Source organism: Equus caballus, chromosome 19, assembly GCF_041296265.1.
Source record: "Equus caballus isolate H_3958 breed thoroughbred chromosome 19, TB-T2T, whole genome shotgun sequence".
Taxonomy (NCBI): Eukaryota; Metazoa; Chordata; class Mammalia; order Perissodactyla; family Equidae; genus Equus; species Equus caballus.
This window is the reverse complement of record NC_091702.1, coordinates 27,189,913-27,206,801: the sequence shown is the minus strand read 5'-3', so window position 1 is coordinate 27,206,801 and position 16,889 is coordinate 27,189,913. Positions and strand designations below refer to the sequence as shown.

General features: G+C 40.3%; 1 long non-coding RNA gene across 2 annotated transcripts in view; it reads right to left on the bottom strand.

Moving 5' to 3' along the window:
• LOC138918965 (uncharacterized) overlaps positions 1 to 5,037 on the bottom strand; it is a 29,180-nt gene extending 24,143 nt beyond the window's left edge. The window contains exons 1-2 of one of the 2 annotated variants that reach the window (XR_011428767.1): positions 4,692 to 5,037; positions 2,781 to 2,872 (exon numbers count right to left, since the gene is read on the bottom strand). This is a non-coding gene — a long non-coding RNA (uncharacterized lncRNA). Of the gene's footprint in view, positions 1 to 855; positions 1,332 to 2,780; positions 2,873 to 4,691 lie in introns of those variants that run through there. The other variant, XR_011428766.1, reaches the window with a different exon arrangement.
• Positions 5,038 to 16,889: the final 11,852 nt, after the last annotated feature.

Below are 16,889 nucleotides of genomic sequence, written 5' to 3'. Positions count from 1 at the left end.
TCTGCCATGTAAAAAAAAAAGATTCTATCCCCTAACCACCATATAAAAAACACAGAGAGGAAATGAGCAACCCTGGTTCATTACTATCATGCTAATTCACAGATAATTGCCCTGTTTGTCTAACATCATTTAGAATCACTTCATCTTAAAGTTTGTTATCTGGGTTCATGGGGCTTTTTAAAAATACAATATTGGTTTTAATAACCCATATTTGCAATGATTTTGATTGTTAGCATACATTTCATCTCCTTTTATGCCGGAAGCATTTCCTGTTTCAAAACCATTCAGCCAGTAAGTATTACACTATTCTTATTCTGGCTTTTACAGGATCTGACAACTTGAGCCGCCACGGTCAAGGTACATTATGACACAAAGTGGGGTTCTCAACCATGGGATGTACGGAGACTGCCGGTAATATCGCAGTGGGAATCTTTTGTATTAAGTTGGTTTCTGAAAATATCCCTGACAGATACTGCTAGGCCAAGGAGCCTCCTACAACTGCAGCTCTAGACAAATCCAGAATGTTTGTTCTCCTCCCACAGGTGTCTGAGTTCCTGTGACAGCGCCCACAGAGGGGTGCCAGGCACTGGCACTGCTCCTGGTGGCCGTGCACAGTGGGACGGGAGGCCATGGAGGTGACTGGGCTTTGCAACTGCAGAGCCAGAATCATCCCTGTGGAGAGCCTGGGACCCAGTGCCCCTCACCTCACAGCCCAGGGACTGCGCCGGTCACAGAGGAAGAAGCCTGACATTTAGCAAATGAGCTGTCGGAAAATCACTTGAATTCTGAGGAGCAGTTTCCTCTCCTCTCGATTTTCCATGCTCTCATTTATTTACTTCATTCCTTCAGCCCTACCTCGTTTCAAAGATGACTGGAGGAGGCTTGCACCGACTTCAGCAGTTTTCCACGGAGCATGCACCCAGGAACCAATTTGCTTTGCACTGTTCCAGGGCTGTTTTTAGTTTCCAAACAATTAAGCAGGAGCTCTCCCAGGCTGTGCTTGCACCCCCAGCAACCATCTCCCCACAGGGAGAGCGGGAGGGAGCATGAAGAAGGAGAAAGCCAGGGAAAATTTTCCACGCCCCAGAGAACAGCTTTATCTCAGCTGAGATGGAACAGGGAGGGGCTCAAAGAAGCACAGGCCTTGTAACTCACTTGCCCCCTCAGCCCATTTGGAAGGAAAGGCTGTGGACCCCACTTCTTTCTGGAGCAGCTAGTTATTTTTTTAAATCAAATAGGAGAGGAGCAGAAGGTGGTCAAAGCGAGCAGCATATCCAGCCGCAAGTACTGACGACACTGGTGGAAAAGGGTTACTATTTCCTGTGCATGAGTCTAAAGGGAGCAAATTGCCCACTCAGAGAGCACAGGATGCAACGTACCAATAGAATGTAATTTGGGTCAATATGTGTCATAAACCTAGGGGGGAGTGGCTGGGGGAAGGGCTGTTCTGAAGCTGCAGAAAGGAGGATTTTGTTAATCCAGCCAGTGTTTATCAAGCAGTTCTATGTGCTCGGAGCACAGAACACAAAATAACGTGGCCTGGTCCCTGCCTTTGAAGTGCTCACCATCTAATAGATACGTCCCCGGAATAGAACTGCATTGAACTTGGGCTTGGGTTCTAGAGTCAGCTCTTAAGACAAAAAATGAAACAAATCCTGTGCAAAATTTCTCTTGAAAATCCTTCAAGAAAGGGCTGGGTTTTCCTCCAGTGTTAGAAATGATTATTCTTCAACTGGGTCCCTGGTGAACTAGTTAGTTGTCTTGTGTTCAGGTTCATATTATGTGAAAAAGTAAAATATTTAAACACTAGAGTCCTCTTCAGCATGGAAAGATACCCACCAATGAAAGGCTTAGAAACGGATCGGCTAACACAGCATGAGACGTATGTCTCCCAACTTTAATTCACTCCTTTTTCAATAGAGTCATCTCCTTGTTTCTTGCTTTCCCTTTATCTTGGTCTTTCAATCCAGCTCTCTCTCCTTGCCTTCTTCACAGCACCTGCCCCCTTTGTCATTGGTTTAAAGCTCAAATTGTGTAAGTTAAACGCATATAAGGTGCAACGATTCTGGGCTTCACTTCAAGCAATGTGATTAAGTTTATGACAGAATGAAGGTTGAACCAAAATATTGTGGAAGATGGTTTTAACGGCATATCCAAGAGTTAACCTGCTCTGGATTAACGAGTTTAGGTATCTTAATTCCAAAGGAATACTATGATTGAGAATGACCAAGAACCTGCCTAACTCACGCATCACCAGAGAGGCTGTCAAGGCCTTGCTGACGGTTCCTCACCCTCTGCATGTTCACAAGTTTGGACCCCATCACCAGGCAGTTGTGGCAGCCCACAGCATCACCACCATTGTGTGTTGGGAATACTAGCATAATGAGTCTTCAGTTATTATAATGCCATGTTTGAAAAAATCATATGTTAATTTTTAAAATCCTTATGGAATAATTCCAAAATTTGCATGCTTTTGATCTCCTTTCTTTAAAACCTACAGTGTTATTAAAACCCCCAAGGAAAGAGTAGAAAATTCTGCCTGGAGGGTAAAAGAAGCCTTCATAGAATACGCAGTCTTTGAACTTAGCCTTGAAGGAATGCGGTGGGGAGGGTTCCGGGTGGGCGGTGGAGCAAATCGCTACTGGTGACAGGACTGGAACAACAGCACAGAGATGTTCTTTATTAAAGAAGCAAAATCACAAAGCAAAGGAAATCTGCCTTGACCACTCTCTTAGCTCCTCTCTGTCCTCACTTTGCTGGTCCCTAATCCCTCTTCTCACCTGCCAGAAGCACATATTTTCATTCCACGGCCTGTTCCAGGCAGGAGAAGCCCAAACATCACAGTCCGTACTATTTCATGTTCCTGGTTCACCTAGTAAACAGTAAAACCATGTTTTTGGTTATTTTAGCTAAGGTATTAAAATTGATAAGATCTTAATGCCTTCTCCTCTTCCATCAAACTTTCCCCAATCTGTTCTCTGCCAAATTACCCTTTCGTGTTTGTATCTCGTAGCACTTTGAAGCTCTAACACTTAAACACATGCTACACTTACTCGGAATGTGTTGGCCCTGGTTTGTCTCGCCCGCCAGGTACAAGTTCCCTTAGGCAGGAGGGACACATTCCTGCTCGTATTCAACTGAGCTGAACAACCTTTTCACAAATAGAATCTGTCTGTGGGAAAGTAGAGAAGGAAGAATGAGGAGATGCATTGTTCTTATTAATAAGTGATGACATGAAGAAAATATTGGCTTTAGAAGCTGACTCTTTCACCAACTTTGTGCTGTCCATGTCTTAAATATCCTCTGTTTTCATTTTCAGAAATGTTATCTTGGTAAACATGGAAGTGTTTATTGCTTCAAATGTAGCACCTGCTCAAAATGCGTGGCTCCACTTTGTAAAGCCTTTCGGTTCTCTAACATCTCACTCTGAGCAAAACTGACGGAAATGATCGTTCAAAAAATACAGAAGCTGCTTTAGACATCAAATAGTCTTTACTATGCAACATTGCAGTGATTTAAGTGCAAATCAATTTAGAACATATGGATCGATTTTCCCTTTAAAATGCATGAGAATCTGAAATGTTATGGGTCCTGTTATTGTACTATGACTTACCCATTGAAAACAAAGTGGCCAGACAAAAAGATGTTAACGTTTTCTATGCAAAACAAGATTCACTTGGTCTTAGCTATTTTTACCTAAAATATTTCTTAAGTTTCATCTTTAGTAACATAAAGTAATTGACTATCAAATTTGTTAGTCCATCCAATAAACCAGTATCGAGTGCCTTACATATAGCTTTATCATATATTATTCCTCAGCCTTCTTCTCTCCTAACCAGAAAGGATTAGCCTTTCTTATTAGCAAGCATTTTCATCTCTTTAAACGCTGTTCTTATTTCTTAATCAGGCTCGCCACACTTAAATTGTATAGGAAAGACTGATTCCAGAAGAGTGAACTGATTCTTCTTTTCCAGCAAAATCACTTTCTGAAACCAAGGACTTTCTCAGGATCTGTGAAGTCTCCAAGAAATTCATGGTCCCTAATTTGAGAAACCAATCCTAGAAATGACCGGCACATATTGTTAATGTAGAAAAAAGTTATAAATGCCTGTTCTGGCAAAGATGCAATGACGCTGGCCATCTCATTCATTGTTGGTGGCAGTTATAAACTATTAAATTCTTTGGAAAGAGACGCTGGATAACAAGACCCATAAAAATGTCTAATACAGCTATAGGTTCTGTTTCTCAGATGTAAAACTAACCTGAAAAATTTTTATAAGAATCATTGAAGTCAGAATTTACCATGGTGGGCCTTGGCTCTGCCCAGACAACAAAACCTTTCACTGGATTTTTACAGAATAATCATTTGGAGAGAAGTAGAGGCAATAGATTATTTTATTCAGCAGATAAAGATAAAGCTGTTCAAATATTATATTAGTAGCATTGATTATTTCCATTCAGCCTCATTCTCAAAAGGATTTGAGGTTGCTTTCAGAGATGTGTAAAGTGTGAAAGCATTTTTAAAAGTAAATAAGAAATCAGGATTAATGAAAAATAAGGATGGAGAACTAAGATAAAGCCAGAACCAAGTTGAAAACAACGTGGTAGAGACTTAAGAGTGGAACTGAGCTTCTTAGCAACCAAGCAAAAGGAGCAAATATTCACAGTCTTTGAGAGAAGCATCTACTTACTGGAAGAACCACAACCTTGCCTGATTCTGAGTCCAGAAGGAAGTTTGCCTGTGTTCCTACTGGAACAGAGACTGGACAACACTGCTGTAGCCACTTCTTCTGGCAATATCTGCCCCGATCACTGAGGGAGCAACAACTGCTGTGGGGCCCAGAAGCCTTGAAAATGCCCCCACCTTCGCTCAAAGGTTGAGAGACCCTGAGTAATGTCAGAACTTTGTGTTCCTCAGGAAATAAAGTGCCTTGTCTTTTCTCTGTCCCTTTGGTAGCCTAAAATTTCCATCTCATTGAGAGAAAAAGAAGTAATGTACTCTGCAGCCCAGACAATCTCGGCAGCCACAGGTCAGACTTCTGCACATTTAATGTTAAGAAGCTAAATTTGTAACCAATGAGGAATCTTATTCAAGGATTTGTTTCTGACTTTCAAATGGTAACTGGAAACATAAGCCTGGCTTGAGAAGAAGTTCTCAAGAGATGGTGGAAGTTTCAAAACAGTGAAATATGGAAAATACCTAGGAATAGGTGCTTAACTCAGTGTAGGTGCTCAGTAAGTAGTAAAATCAAGGTTTTCTAGAAGAGACTAAGACACACATAGGCTTTAATTGCAGTGAAAAAGACTTCATTATGAGTAACGATAGCCTTGTAGCTAAGTGAGGAGAGAGGAAGGAATGATGGATTCTGCCTGCTTAATCACCACTGTGCACCATGTGCCTCACACCGTTCCCGGCACACAGTAGGAGTTCAATAATTTTATTTTTTACTTTTCAGTCCCTTCATCCATCTTCCCCTAATGTTAACATCTTATATCACCATAATACAATTCTCAAAACCAGAAATCAATAAATCTTTTAAAACGAGTGTTGAATGTGTATTTTTAAATGATCAAAAATAAGGTTATTATCCATGTATCTGGGATACCTTTCAGGAAACATAAGAGGAAAAAGTCTCTTTGAATCTTACACTACTAAGTAACAGAATTCCAAAATTATTTTTGAGAGGAAGAAACAATCCTTTATTTAAAGCAGGGGCTTTCATACAGACCCCTGAGGCAGGCCTGGGTAACTACCATATGGAAAGTGTGGGGCTCTGCTCCTATTTGATTCTTTTGAGTCATCAGCATGGGCTCAAGATTCATGGTGAAGAAATGAACTTCAGCTTATTGAGCAAAGCAGGATTTACAACGACAAAATATATAGGTACAAATTATGTAGAACATGAGTTATTCTTTCCATTGTGAGAAAAGGGCATTTTTCACATCATAACTCTTTGTTATGAATATCTTTATATACTGCATAGACATGTATCACACCCCCACCAATTTCGTGAAGAGACAGTAAGTCAGGGAGTTACCTAATTTGTGTCAAAAACAAGAAAAAATGTGTCAACAACAGCATTTTTTTCTGTCCCAATGACGGGTTAGCACTCCAACTGTTGCTGATCCATTGGAATTTCCAGCTTCCTCTTTCACTGAAATGTTTTCTCTTTTCTGTTGAAGTAATAAATTGGAATCAGTAAGGCAGGTAAAGCATGACAATTCACGATAACAAACGGCAGCTGAAAATAACTGTCCGTGGTGCACTATGGATGTAGTAATATCCATCTATCTGGACTCAATAGGACCAGATTTTCTTTAACATTCATAATAATAATTAGAATGGAAAATCATAAGACTTTGACCATCACATAAAATAAATTATGCTCAGTTTAAATTTAGTGTTATATATTTTTAAGAATTTTTTGACCATGAATGAGATGAAGGGTAAACTAAACATTTTCCACCATTTCAGAGAAATTGATGTTTCATCTGTGTATCTTTTTTCTTCTCCCTTTTTGTTCCTCCTGCTCTTCATTTGCTTTCCTTTTCCTTCTCAAAGGTGATTTTCATTGCTCCCAATGCCCCAGAGCCTCTGTAGAGACACCTTGATTATTGCTGAAAACCCTGATAAACACCAGTCCACAGGTAACGTGCTCAGGAGAACTGAAGCAATGGAGATGTTCTCCACTGAGTCCAGCATAAGAGAATAAACACGCCCCAGGAAAAAGAAGAGCTGGGGCTAGCCTCCATTCTCACTCACCCACTGTGAAATTATGGGCAAGTGTTTAAATGTCTTGAGGTATTGGCTGCTTTTCCTGAAAAATAGGGCTAATGCTGTCTTCTCTGCCTATAGCTCATCTCTTGAGATCTTCACAATTATAATTAGAAAAGACTTTCCCCCTGCCCTGTTTTTTGCTCTGATCTTCGCCTCCCAAAGCTGCCCTGTGAAGCCAACAACCGATGAGTCCATGACCAATCCCCTCAGTCATCATCTGGCTAACCGTGTGTTTCCAGAAACATACTTTTCATTCAAAGACTGATTTAAAGAATGTCTACTAGTGACCCAGGTACATGGAATCCGTTTGCTTTGAATGACTCTTCAGTACTTCTCATCTTTCAAAAAAAATGATTAGAAACGTTTTTTTCTCTCAAAGATATTTTCTCCTTTACATAAATTCTGTCCCTCAATCAAATTTGAGCATCTTTAACATTCTGAAAGAAGATTTTTTTTTTATTATACTTTACACAGTTGCTACCCAAATATTAACATAAAATCATTCAAGGCAAACAGAAATTGAGCCTCTAACCCTTGCCAAATATTTACCAAGTGCTAATGCTGCTACGTGAAGATACTCAACAAATATGAAACATAGTTCCTGATTTCAAAAACTTTACAATTCACTTGTGGAGATAATATTCATTGGCTTTTGGGATGAAAGAGGAATACAAATTCATCATTTTATAGGTGGAAATAGGAAATAATTCACTGTCTAGAGAATAAAACAGAGAGGAGAGAAGGATGGTTTGACCACCAGCAAAATAAATTAAGTCCCTTCTCCACATTCTAGAATTGGCAAAAAAATACTGCCTTACATTTGGAAAACTACAAATAAGCATCGAACAGTGACATTATACTGCAAAGATCATCAGCAAATGACAATTGTAGAGCATCTTAGCATAAGGCTCAAGCTGGCTGGAGGGATCTAAAAAAAAGAAAAACAAGTTCCTCAGAGAGTGGGCCTGCTGCATGCCTTCCAGCTTTTGATGCATGTGATGGATAGAGGAAGGAGTGGAGCAGACACCCATGCAGAGGTGCCAAAGGAATCTTGGGTCAACACCTTCAGGCAAGTCCTATGACAACTGTGGAACTGTGACTGCTGGACTGTAAAATGACAGTCTCAAGATGATGTAGGAGTGGAGCTGTTGTTTTGTTTTTGAATTTTTTTTTAAATATGGCTGTCTATCAACCTGTAAGACAGCCAATTCATGATAGAGTTATGTGTTATATGGTATTTTCTGTTAATTAAACTTTTTTCTTATAACTTTGCTAAACTATGATTATGGTCTTTTTTTTTTAATATTCCCAGGAGTTGTGCAAAAGGAAAACTGTGCCACCTGAAAATTTCCCATGAAAGTAATTATCTGTTGATTGTACATGGATGGAAGAATACAAAGAATATTACTGCTGGAGGAGTGAAGAATGGCTGAAAAGACTCACAGATGAAAGAATATTGGAATGGGACATGACATGACGGGACACATTTGGATTATTAAAAAAAGAGAAATACGTTCCAACTATGAGAAGATGAGAGGCCAAAACCCATGGAAAAAAATTAAGCATTAAACAAGTGGTAGCAGCTTTGAGTCCAATAAGTGTTGAGAGTATTTGGGGCCAGGGAGGGAGGCAGAGCATCCATTGGTGAAGAGCAATATTCAGTGCAGGTAGAATAGCCAACGATATATGGCCCAAGATGTTTATTGCTCACCTGCTAGTTGATGCTTGAAATTCCTTTGACTTTAATGTTTAGCGTTCTGCTTCAATGCTTGATTAAGCACATATTTGTGGGTTTCAGTGATGCAGCCATTCTTTTTCTTTCCACCAGACAGATAGGAGTAACGTCATCCTATTCATGAAGGGTACCATCAATCCAGTAACCAGAAGGTGTTCATTAGGGTCCACCTACATTTGGATATTTTGTTTGTAATTAATACCCTGTGATGGTTAATTTTATGTGTCACCTTAGCTAGGCCATGGAACCCAGATATTTGGTCAAACATCAGTCAGGATGTTGCGATGAAGGTTTTTTCAGGTGAGTTTAACATTTAAATCAGTAGACTTTGAATAAAGCTAGCTACTCTCCATAATGTGGGTGGGCCTCATCCAATCAGTTAAAAGTCTTAAGAGAAAAAGACCAAAATCCCCTGAGGAAGAAGAAATTCTGCCTCCAGACTGCCTTTAGAATCAAGCTACAACATCAATTCTTCCCTGAGTCTACAGGCTGCCAGTCTGCCCCGCTGGTTTCAGACTTGCCAGCCCCAAAATCACACGAGCCAATTCCTTAAAATAAGTATCTTTCAATAGATGGATAGAGAGAAAGAGAGAGATAAACAGATCATCTTGTATTGGCCCTGTTTCTCTAGAAAACCCTGACTAATGTACACATCTTCACAGGTTAGATTCATTAACTTGAAATAAAAAGGAATTTGAGTACAACAACCTCAGACATTCTGGGTAAAAAATGACTTTTTATTAAACAATTTAAGTGAAACCTACATAACTGATCCTAGGAACATTAAAAACTTGTGGACTAAGTTTTGAACTTAGGATCCTAGAAACGCAACCTCATGGTCTGGATTCATGATTACCTTCTTTCCTTGTTTTAAACGTTTTGTTTTATGGTCTCTCGTAGAGTGTCTGAAGTATGACCTGGTCCTCAGTTATTATATTTTTGTCAAGGTTTTGCTGCCTCTCTAGAAAGTCTTATGCACTCTCTCTGTACATACTCCCTTTCTTGACTGTTCTTTTCTTAAAAACGAGCACTCTGTAGTGAAAACAACAAGGACTTTGAGGTCATAAAGATGGGAGTTTTAATCCTGGATCCAAAGGAAACACCAGCTGTGTGATCTTGTCCAAGTTACTTAATCTCCCTATCCTCAGCTTCCTTCTCTCTCAGGACCTTCAGAGTCGGTGTGCAGAATAAATGAGGTAACGAATGCCCTGACGAGACTGTTTACATAGGGAGGGACTGATTGCCAAGAAAACTTGTATCTTTATGTAGCTTCTTGGTTTCCTTACTTTAAAAGTCACTGATAATAAGAATATCAAGAAAGAAGTAATTTAGGAAGTAAACGTCTCTGCTATATTTAGCAGCTGAAAAGAAAGCCAGTAGCACTATACTACTCAAGGTAGCCTAATTTCTATAACAAACAACCCTCAAATTACAGCAGCTTAACATACTGTTATTTCTTGCTCATCTCAGCCCAATGTGATGATGGGGGGGGCTCTGTTCCGCAGAGTCATTCATAACCCACGCACCTTCACTCTGGTGGTTTCTCTTCATATTGACCCTCAAACTTCTTTCTTTCAAGCTAGCTGATGAGAAAGAAAAACAGGGAAAAAAGAACGGTGATCACATACGGCAGCTTTTATAGGTCATTCCTAAAGTGGCACGTATCACTCCAGTTCTCATTCAATTGGCCAGAACTCCACTGCATAGCCTTACCCAGAAGATGAAGTGTTGCCATGTGCCCAGGGAGATGAAAACAAAGATGTTGATGAACTTGGGCACACATTTCTGTCTCAGGAGCCATAAAAACCTATTAGATTCATTTTTTCAAGTTTGTTCGCCCTTAACTGTTTACTTCCCATTGCTTGTGCATTTGCTCCAATCTGTTCTCAGACCTTTGCATCTTACATAAATTCCTAGGAACACATATGTTTTCTTCTCAGTGGAACTTAATAATGAGAAAGAGGTAGGCCGTAAGTCCCTTGGTATCTAAAGTAGGAAGAAAAGATAGCTGCTTAGAGGGAAGAGGAAAAAATAGGAAGGCTCAGAGTAGAAAAGAAAATTATAAATTTCTTATTACTCTAATGAGATCATTAAAAGTCTGTACAATCATAAAAACCAAGTGTTACAAACACTAACTTCTGTGGTGACCTTACCTTGTAAGACCCAGTGGTCCATAAATCCTCTGAGCTTTCTGAGTTCCACATTGAGAAACAGTAGTGCTGGCCAGAGCTTGCCAAACATCTAGAAAAATCAGTCTATCCATGGGCTAGAAATGTCGACAGCTAACGATGGCTGTGTTGAAGAGTGTTTTCTCCTTCATGGGCTGCTTCAAACTCCTGAGAGAGGTGGACTAGAAATAAACACGAGCCAGACTCCCCAGGTCATCACTTTCTTTTCTTTCTTCTGGATCTTACACACACTCTAAGTCCATGAAAAAGCCCAGATCGTCTACTGCACCTGCACTCTGTGCTCCATACCTGCCTGTCCAAGCAGAGACCCTTAGCTGATGCAAAGCCCCCACATGTGCAGAGAGTGGGCAGCACCCACATGCTACAACATTTGTCTCAAGGTGAGTGGACACCAAAAGGACTTCCCCGCAGTCCTCTTGCTAAACTATCAGCTTTCTACACATATGGCTACCATGCCAGAATGTTCTGGTATTAGGCGTGCGTCGGGGTAAGGCATTGGAGGCCTCTGGAAAAGTACAGCTATTAACTGACAGCGCTAAGAGTCAAAACCACTATCTGTGAAGCTAGCAACTTTAGATGTATTATGGGATTAATCCCACCACAACACTAGCAGTGTGACTGCCTCCACTTTAAAAATGAAAGCTGAGTTTTAGTGGGGTTAAGCAAACAGCTCAGGGCAGCATAGCTAAGAAAAGACAGAGCCAGGATTCAAACCTAATTCTGTCTGACTCCTCCTACGTGAAGCAATTATAGCTCACACTTGTGGAGGGCTTACCACATGCCCGTCATTGTTCTAAGCATTGCTTTTGTGTTAACTCATTTTATCCCCAGAACGATCCTACGAAGCTGATACTGTTATTACTGCCGACAGAGACGCTGGAGCGCAGAGCGAAGGGACTTGCTCCAACCCTACACAAAGGAAGTGGCAGAGTCGGGCCTGGAACCCAGGGCTCTCTGCCTCAAGACCGATCTACTCTTTTGTAAAAATTTTTATACTTTTTAATTATGAAAAAATTCAAAAATACTAAAAGCAGAAAGAGCATATACATCCATGCCATCACTTAGATTCAACAGTTATTAGTAGTTCACCATATTTGCTTCAAATTTTTTAATTGAAGTATTTTCAATTAAGTTACAGACATCATATTTCACTCCCTAATACTTCAGCATGCATCTCGAAATAAGGGATCTTTTTTACCTAATCACAATACCATTATCACATCTGACAAACTTATTAGTAATTCCATAGTACCATATTCAAAATTCCCCAGTTGTTTCAAAACCATCTTTTTTTACAGCTGGTTTGTTCTGATCAGTGTTCTTTGAAGGATCCTGGATGGCATTTGCCCATTATGTAACTCTAAAATATCTCCTCCCCACTCTCTTTTCGTGCCACAGCATTAATTGTTGAAAAGTCCAGACCAGTTGTCTACAGAATGATCTGCCTGCTGTATTTGTTGGTTATCTCTTCGTGGTGCTAGTTAAGTTGTTCCTCTAGCTTCTGGACTCCCTGTGAAGTAGAAGTCATATCTGAAGCTTGAATAGACTCACTGTTGGCAAGAATACTTCAGAGGTGATATTGCTACTTTATACTGCACCACATCTGGACCTTCACAATATCCGGTCATGCCATCAACAGAGACGTCAAGTAGACCCATGGAGTCAGGCTGATGACAACCAGATACCTCTACTGCAGAGCCATGTTCCTCCGCTTTCAATCAGCAAGCAGTCTGGCAAATTGCATGGGGATGGTCCCCATCAAACCTTCCTTCAGTGGTTTCAGCATCCATTGAAAATTCTGGCTTCCATTATCATCCCATCGAGGGCTGCAAAATGGGAACTTTCCAGCCATATTATTCCACCTGCATTCAGAGCTGACGTTCTTCTATACGGAAAAGTTTTCCTTCCTCAATCAGGACTATTTGATTATGCTGAAATACAATTTCTTCTAGAAAGACATGTTAAATATTTAGTTATTTTTATTTACCAATTATCAGAGTAAGGAATTGATGAGATAATCACCTCCAATGGTAGAAAATTTTATTTGGAGTTTTATTTGGGAGATTTTCTCCTTTTTGAGGGTAACTATGGACTTGTGGAGTTTTAGACATTTATAGTCAGTTTTTTTATGCTTAAATTGTCTCAGACTTGGCCATTACAGTAGTCTCCCTCTATCCACAACTTTACTTTCTCCGGTTTCAGTTACTCATGGTCAACCCCCATCTGAAACTATTAAATGTAAAACTCCAGAAATAAGCATTCGTAAGTTTTGAATTGTGCACCGTTCTGAGTAGCATGATGAAATCTCGTGCGGTCCTACTCTGTCCCACCTGGAATGTGAATCATCCTATCATCCAGTATACACTACCTGCCTCAGCTGCTAGTTAGGAAAAAACATGGTACATCTCGGGTTCGGTACTATCTGTAGTTTCAGACACCACTGGGGATCTTGGAATGTATTCCCTGTGGATAAGGGGGACCACTATATATACTCTCGGCTGTAATGCTGCTAAACCCGGATTAGGGCCTAGATTCAAATTCAGATTTCCCATGTAGTAAATGGATGGATCTTGTTCCTTTGTGTCTTTGTCTTTTCAGGAATGAAATCAGAATAAAAACCTGTATATAGGGCCAGCCCGGTGGCACAGTGGTTAAGTTCACATGTCCCACCTTAGTAGCCCAGGGTTCGCCGGTTCAGATTCCGGGTGTGGACATATGCACCACTTGTCAGGCCATGCTGTGGCAGGTGTCGCACATATAAAGCAGAGGAAGATGGGCACAGATATTATCTCAGGGCCAGTCTTCCTCAGCAAAAAGAGGAGGATTGGCAGCAGATGTTGGCTCAGGGCTAATCTTCCTGAAAAAACAAAAAAACAACAAAGCTGTATATAGCTTATAAGGTAGTAATTAAATGAGACAGGTCAGCTACTAGGCTGAGGAAACGGTGTGACATAAGAAAGAATGAATGCCATACGTGTTATCTAATCCTATTTTTATACCCATAATGTCACCATCTAATACTAAGTCTGCACTAAGCAATAGACTAGGATCTGGGGACAGGGTGGTAAAGGGAAGAGCAAGAGTCATGAATGTCCTAGGGGGAGGGTTCTCCCCCAGGACAGTCACACCGTGGAGGGGGAGGGCTTTGTGGAAAGAAGGGAAAATGACAATTCCCTGAAAATAATTTTTTTGGCTTTGTTTCAGTTTCCCAGGTCCTACTGTGTTCACAGATGTCAAAAAGCATGCTGGTGAAACCAGAGCTGAGTGGTGAAACCAAACCTGTCAGAGAGGAGAGGTCAGGGCCATCTCGAGGCATCAGGGGCCTTGTCCATGTATCTCGCCAGCCACGCCCAGGCTAGGTGTGCGGCTGATGGACTAAGCTGCTTGGTTCCCACGAGCCTGTAAAGAGTTTCCAGGTGGGAGACAGGCTCAGTGTCGCCTTAAAAGGACAAAGTTTCTATGAAACACTAAAAATATGCCTTTTTCTATCAAAACCTCCCACATAGACCAAAAAGTATTTTTAAGTAAAAAATATAACTCAAAATTTTATTGAAGTGATGAAGATTATTTTAATCTAGTTTCTTTGAATTATACTCTGAGAAGTACTGGTCTTACCCCCAAACCAAAATTAAGGGGAAAACACTTCACTTAATCTGGAACTTGAAAAATCTTGAAGCGTATATTATTTTCCTTCAATGCCACAATGTACATTTTATTCTGGGGCTATATTTCTGCTGTGAAGACATAGTAATCATCAAAGAAAAGAAAGCCGCTAGAAGACTTGGGAAGAGGGATTTCTTACAATGAAGAGCTGGTGCGCCTCCCCACCTGGCCTCTGCCCTTCAGAATACTTGCTAGGTCACCCAGGCCTCCCAAGACATGAACGGTGTGTTGTAATCAAGGAATCACACAGAGCCCATGGTCACCACTGAGCATGTGCATAAATATGGAGTGTGTGTGTATGGAGTGGGTGGTAGTGGGTACTTAGGTTTCAACTAAAAAATTTTGTTACCCTCAGAGAATTCACCAGGAACTGGCACTGAGATTCATAAAGATGACTGAAGTCAGATCAGTTCCTCCAAATTATCCTACCTCTCTGTTGGATGTGGCGCTCATGGCACCTGAAACTCCTAGTCATGTCTCTTCTTAATGTACTTTAAACCTTGCTTTATAATCACATTTGGTGACTAGTATGCCTCAGTAGAATGTTGAGTGACTTGAAAAATACTTGGCTCCCAGACAAGAAAAGTAAAACAAAGCTAAGTGTGTAATGTTTAACAAAGGAACATTCAGAATCCTCTTTCTGGCAAAATCAAAGCAGCAAAGAACACTCTCATCCTCCTCTCCCCCAAAAAGTGAGGAAAACATCCTGGAAAATAAATGCCAAGACCCAACAGTCAGTGACTATTAAAAAACACGAAGTTTAAAATCATTCATTCTCATCTTGTTCTTCTAAACCCAGGCCGTTAATACCCTCTGAAAATGTTGACTGATTATCGTCTTTCTGTTTGGTCAGTATTTCTGTACCAAAATGTTCGGCTGGGAGGGAAATAAAGGCCTGGCAGGTCAGATTCAAGAAAAAAGGTTGAACTGGAACTCATTTATTTGTATTTCAAAACTCTGAAGGAGATCACCTGGAAAGCACCCAAAACCTCAGAAGCCAAAAGTTCTGCCAAACATTTTTTGGTTTGGCAATCGGTTATATAATACTGCCAGATCATTAAAGAAATCCTGTCCTGAATTCCCTTGAAGTTTCTAAGGCAAAGTTTAAACAGAAATTATTTCCTTCAGAGACTTGTATGCACGATAAAGTTCCATCTGTGCATAAGGAATCCACGTGGTAGATTAGACGCCTTAACTAAGAAAAAACAAACACAACAAAAATAAACCTACATTTCCTTTCTATCTCTAGACCTGCATGGCTGCATGTTCCTGAAGCAAAAATCTGTCTCCCCCCCATCTTAGGAAGGAGCTGTTTATTACCCCTTTGCTTTGTCAAGGCCAAATCATTCATTTGTTTTTCAACAACGGAGTATTGAAAACTCACTCTGAAGTAAGAGCTGTGGCAGAAATCATATGAAGAAACAAAGATGAAGACACATAGACTCTCTCTCATGAGGCATAACCAACAGTGGTAGGCAGAGAGAGGAGACATATAAAAATTAGTGTTAACAACATGGAAAGTGCTACATATCTTAAGAAAGGTAAGATAAGGTGCCCTGGGAATTCAGAGAAAGGAAGTCTTAATTACAATCAAGAGGTCAGGCCAGATTTCAGGAAGAAGATAGAATGAGAGATGCGTCTTGCAGGGTATGTGGGATCAGACAAAGTAAAGAAGGTTGTTGAGTGTCACGGTGCTTCACTGAATCCCGTATTGTCTACAATGCTCTCTGTGTTCATTTCCACCCCGGGTCATATTTCAGTCCACTTGAACCCTTAAGCCAAAACTGATTACATGAGAACATATACTTTCACCCACATGTTCATATCAAGTTGGATATAATCTCACAATTCTGTCTAATCACAGTTTACTTTACATGCTGCAATTTGCTTTTTCCATCATAACTGTCTCAAGGCAACTTCTCCTTAAATTAACTTTACCAGGAATGGGTTAAACCCACCCAAGCTAGTCGTGGAGTGGAGCCATCTACTAATCAAAACCAATGTGGGAACAAGAATCTGAATTATTTACCCTCATAAACACATTCCCACTTGCCTGTGAAGCATGCTTATAAAGAGCAATCATCTCTTTGCCACCATTGTATCAACCTCATTGTATCATACTATGAGACGATCAAAATCCACTTGTGTAATTCAACTTATTTAAATAAGCATATACCGAGAAGTTGCTGAGCTGGTTTCTGAGGCTACAGGATGACTCCCTACAGGGTCTCACAGCCTCGAGAGGCATACCCCACACCTCTAATGCAGAGCAAAATATCAGACAGAATCTCTGTCTGCACAGATTCTTGGAGGCACAAGGGACGAGTATGTCTGATACTCACATTCTGTGTAAGAAATGAAGCTGGGTTTCCATTGGCATATGTAGATTAATATTCCTATTGTTCTAATTGTAAGGTAGGCTCAAAACATTCTTTAAACATTTTTGGAATTTGCTTTAGAACTTATTTAAATATAAATCACACACAAAAAAGTTAGTATTATTTTTTAAGTTATTTGCCAATAC